The following is a 5,686-nucleotide window of genomic DNA, read 5'->3' as shown; positions in this document are numbered from 1 at the left end:
CAAAGCAATCACGTATGAAGTGATATTTGATTTCGATGTGTTTGGTCTTTGAATGCTGCACAGGATTTTTAGTGATATCTAAAGCAGCAGAATTATCAACGTAAATAGGAGTAGTTAGGAATTCAAAACCGTAGTCCCGCAATTGTTGTTGGATCCAAAGAACTTGTGAACAACAACTTGAGGCAGCAATGTATTCAGCTTCGCATGTTGATGTAGCTACACACGTCTGCTTCTTGCACTGCCATGTGACTAGGCGATTTCCTAAAAACTGACATCCAGCCGTTGTGGATTTGCCGTCGATTTTGCATCCGCCAAAATCAGAATCACTGAATGCGACCAAGTCAAAGTTATTATCCCTAGGATACCACAAACCGGTGTCGGGGTAAGCCTTCAAATAACGAAAAATCCTTTTGACAGCTGCAAGATGCGAGGCCTTCGGATTAACTTGATATCTGGCAAGTAGGCACGTTGGGTACATTATATCTGGCCTTGATGCTGTGAGGTACATAAGGGATCCGATCATCGCGCGATAGTATGAAGGGCTAACAGGTTCACCCTTCAAGTCAGGAGTTATTCCGTGATTAGTTGGCAATGGGGTACCAATGGGCGTTGCATCGAACATCTGGAACCGGCTCAAGATGTCTCCAACATATTTAGTCTGATGGATGAATATCCCAGACTCCATTTGTTGCACTTGTAGGCCCAAAAAGAAATTCATTTCCCCCATAGCACTCATCTCGAACTTATCCTGCATGATGCGCTCGAAATTCCTACACAAAACATCATTAGTAGAACCAAAAATAATATCATCAACATATACCTGTACCAGAAGAAGATCTCCATCTTGTTCTTTGATGAAGAGAGTACAATCGATAAGACCTCTTCGAAAACCGTTATCCAGCAGATATGTAGATAAGGTTGCATACCAAGCTCGTGGCGCTTGATGAAGACCATAGAGAGCTTTGTTGAGCAACCAAACCCGATCGGGATGAACAGGATCTTCAAAACCTGGAGGCTGTTCGACATATACCTCTTCTTCAACCACACCATGTAGAAATGCACTTTTGACGTCCATCTGGTAAACCTTGAATCCTTTGAATGAGGCATAAGCCAGAAAGATCCGAATAGCTTCCAGACGTGCAGCTGGTGCATAGACTTCGTTGTAGTCGATCCCTTCTATCTGACGAAAACCTTGAACGACTAAACTAGCTTTGTTTCGAATAACCACTCCACGGTCGTCTTTCTTGCATTTGAAGACCCATCGAGTGCCAATCTTCTTGTAGTTCTCAGGCTTTTCAACAAGCTTCCAAACACCAAGCTTGTGAAATTGCTGTAATTCTTCCTGCATGGCTTCAACCCAGGCACTGTCTTTCAAAGCTTCTTTCCACGACTTTGGTTCTTCTTGTGACACGTAACACGCGAAGGACCAGTCATTCTGTTGACCAGATTCTCTTATAGCTGAATACAAACCAGCATTCCGGTTGTTTCTCAGCTGATTACGTGTCTGCACACCGCGATGGACATCTCCTATGATATTCTGCTGTGGATGGGTATCGTGAATCCTCATTTCAGGATTATCCGGTACACGAGCATTGATACCCAAATTATTCAGATTAAGATCAACAACCAACTCCACACCAGGAATGTGGTTAGAGGTGGATGCATTCCCTTCAGCAGTATCGACATTCTGCGTATGAGGTGTATCACCCGAGGCACCTTGAACAGGAGCAGCTGGAGCTGAAGATCCTTCGGCTGCATCATGATATTCATCATCTTCAGAAGAGTCATTATAATCAGCAGCATCTTCATAAACCTCATTTTGAACCATATTGTTGACAGATGTAGAAACTTGAGGATCAACAACAATTGGTCTAACCAAAGGCGAGACAGCAGCGTTGTCACTTTCCAACAACATCCGAGCCGCTGCTGATTCTTCGTCAAAGGTTGGCAGATTGAAGGAGTCAAATAGCCCATCATAATCGAACATCCACGGATCACCCGGAGCCCTAACAGGACTCGTGTACCTTTGAACCCTAACTTCGCTCCAAAGCTCAATCTTTTTAGTAGCTAGATTCCAAACACGAAAATTCGGAGTAGCATATCCAAGGAAGAAACCCTCGATAGCTCTTGCACCAAACTTTCCATCTGGCTCAATCATAGTACACGGAGCACCAAACGGTTCAAGGTAAGAAAGATCCGGTTTCCTTCTCTGAAGGAGTTCGAAGCAAGTCTTGCCATGTCTCTTTACTGTAAGAACTCTGTTCAACGTGTAGCAAGCAGCCGATACAGCCTCTCCCCAGAATTGAATAGGGAGTTCCGACTCTACTAACATTGTTCTTGCAGTTTCTATAATAGTCCGATTCTTCCTCTCAGCGACACCATTTTGTTGTGGAGTATAACGAGAACTGTACTCATGAAGAATGCCTTTAGAAGTACAGAACTCATCCATAACTTGATTCTTGAATTCAGTTCCATTGTCGCTTCGGATCCTTTTTACTTTCAACGTATAGAGATTCTCCAACATTGTAAGAAGATCCTTGAGGATGCCAGGTGTTTCACTTTTGTGTGCCATAAAAGATACCCAAGAAAATCTAGAGTAGTCATCAGTAACTACTAAACAATAAGCATCACCAAACGTTGTCTTGTGCTTCATAGGTCCAAAAAGGTCCATATGAAGACGTTCGAGAGGCATGCTGACAGTGTTGATTTTCTTCAAAGGGTGAGACTTCTTTGTTTGCTTCCCCTTTTGGCACGAGACACAGATATCTTGTAGATGAAAACTTCTCACAGGCACACCATTCACAAGATTATTTTTCACCAAATGGTTCATCTTTCTCAAGTGAATGTGTCCCATTCTTCTGTGCCAAGATATAGACTCCTTTTTTGTGGCTTTTGAGACAAAGCAAGTGACTTGTGCAGATGTAGTAATCGCCTGGCTCATGTCGAGAATATAAAGATCATTAACTCTCGGAGCCGATAAGAGAATCCATTCTTGTGGAATTTTGAATCCAGGTTTCAGCACATAGCAGCCAGCGTCATCAAAAATTACTGAGAACTTTTTATCGCAGATTTGCGACACACTCAGAAGATTGTGATCAATTTGCTTCACATAATTGATCTTATCAAAACACACGATGCCATTGGAGATACTTCCTTCTCCAGTGATGTACCCGCCTTTATCACCCGCAAAAGCAACATACCCTCCTCTAATATTTCTCACGTCGTATAGGAGCCGTAAGTCGCCAGTCATGTGCCTGGATGCTCCACTATCAACAATCCAATGACTATTAATAGTTCCTCCTAGAACATCCTGCACATGTCAATTAAACACATCAGTTGAGAATGGGGACCCAAGCCTTAGTGGTCTTGGGTCGTCCCTTGGCATCACGATACGTAAGCTCTATCTCTTGATGGTTTTCAAGAACAACTGCTCCCCCTGAATTGTCACCCGACTTAGGTAACCAAGTTTGTCTGTGCCTACCAGTTTTTGAAGATTCTGGTTTTACAGGTTGTGACACAATTGGTTCCTTTTGCACTGTTTTAACTTCAGATTTTAAAGCTTTTTCAACAGTTTTTATGTTTTTACGTCGTTGTTTAGTTTCTTGTTCTTTTACCGTTCGTTTATCTTGTTTAGGTGAAACTGATCGACGTTGAGGGTGAACTGTTTCAGGTGGAGTTTTCTCAACAAATTTCTTCTTTGGAGCATTGGGGCAGTTTCTGATAATGTGCCCAATTTCTCCACATTTGAAACAAGTTCTCCTTTCAACAGATTTAGGAGAACTTGATCGACTACCAGATGTTGAGCCTGTAGAACCTGAGGTACTTGCTCTTTCATCACACCCGTTTGTGTGTTGGGTGTAATTGTTATCACTGTTTCTTTTCAAAATCTTGACTTGTTGTACAAAATCAGTGTTTGATTTGTTTTCAAAAGTCTCAATTTTATCTGTACCTTTTGATGCTACAAACTTAACATCTTTTCCTTTCTTCATGTAACGAGCTCCTTTTGATTCAACTTTAGCCTTTGGCTTTGGAGCTCGTTGTGGTTGTTTACCCTTAGAAGCAGTAGGTTGTCGAGTGGTTGGAGATTTTTGATTACCAAATTGTTTCCTAATCTCAGCCTTAGGAATTGGATCACATTGTGTTACCACAATTCCTGGAAGTGTTTTTCCCAAAAATTTGTTTGTATTGTCTTCAAAGACTTTGTCAATCAAAGATTTATTTACATTTTTAATTGGAAAAACATGATCTGAGTAGATTTTATTATCTCCAACCAAAGTGTACAACACATTACTGCTTTTAACAGTAGACACACCTGTCTTATCAACCTTGACAGGATCAATCACTTGCTTCTCAACAGATGGAACCTCAGGAGTATCAGGATCACAAAGGATGTGATTCTCTCGTGGAATATCTACTCCTTTCATCTTGCTAAGTGATTTATCCTGATCACTTACAGCCACATCTGATTCATCATCCGATGTCTCATAGTCCTCGATAATTGGAGGACTTTGCTTCATGGATGGTGAAGTTTCTTGTTCCTTAGAGGCTGTGTTTGAAGAATTGTCCGGTTTGAACCCAAGGCCAGTAGTAAACTCCTCAACATCAAGAGGCACACTGGGTTCATACCGAGGCATTTCTTCCTCATCAGGCATCTTGGTATAGTTGTTCATCAAGGGGGGCGGACATTTGTTATACCCTATGCCTTTCTGATTTCCCTTTAGTTGTTGAACGTCGATGATGTGATCAAGCACAAATCGTGAGTTAGAATAACTATCCAATTTCTGTTTGATCGCATCATGTTCGCATTGGGCAATGGCTAATTGCTTTTTAGTTTCTTCCACAGTGTTAATATATTCATTTATACTCACTTGCTTGTGGTAAACTACTTTGTTAACCTCGGACACATTTTTCTTTAAAGTTTCTATTACAGATTTAAATTCTTTTTCATTCCGGGTTAAAGCCATGTTTGCCTCTTTGCATTTCGAAAGTTCAATAACCAAATTCTGGTTATGACTATGAAGCTTTTCTGATTCAAGCTTCATCTCTGCACATGATTTACAGATAATAGGAGCAGGAGGTTCAGAAGTTACCTGACTAGTAGAGGCTGAGCCGTTTGCCATAAAGGCTGATTGAAAAGAAAAAGCTCCATCTTCAGAAAATAGCTTTTCCATTTCCGTTGATGTAGCAGCAGCCTTCCTAATCAGAATTGATTTCTGACATTTAAGCTCGTCAGCTTCATTCAGAAGATCCTGAATATCTTCACTTTCTTCCTCCTCATCAGGCTCTGAGTGATTATCCCCAGAAACAGAGCCTTCTTCATCCGAACTGCCAGAATAACCAGAACTGTCATCGCTTCCAGAAGATTCTTCTTTTTGAACCTGCTCGATGACCTTAGCATACAGTGCAGTGCCACTTCCCTGATCACCTTCACCAAACTGAACTGACCAGTCACATCCTTCATCAGCTTGAACAGCCAAAGCCCGATTGTGATTGGTAGTTCCAGGCTGTCCCTGATTGTTGTTCACTGCCACCATCCTCCTCTCACGGTTTTCTTGTTGGGCATTCACATTTGTCTGGTTTCTGAAAGGGTTGTGATTGCCGTGTTTTGTTGGTCGAGTGCACTCACGTTTAAAGTGCCCTTTCTCGCCACAATTAAAGCACGTGACGGCATTAATATCAAACCCAT

Source organism: Helianthus annuus, chromosome 7 (genome assembly GCF_002127325.2).
Source record: "Helianthus annuus cultivar XRQ/B chromosome 7, HanXRQr2.0-SUNRISE, whole genome shotgun sequence".
In the NCBI taxonomy this organism is placed as follows: domain Eukaryota; kingdom Viridiplantae; phylum Streptophyta; class Magnoliopsida; order Asterales; family Asteraceae; genus Helianthus; species Helianthus annuus.
Note: the sequence above shows the minus strand (reverse complement) of the source record.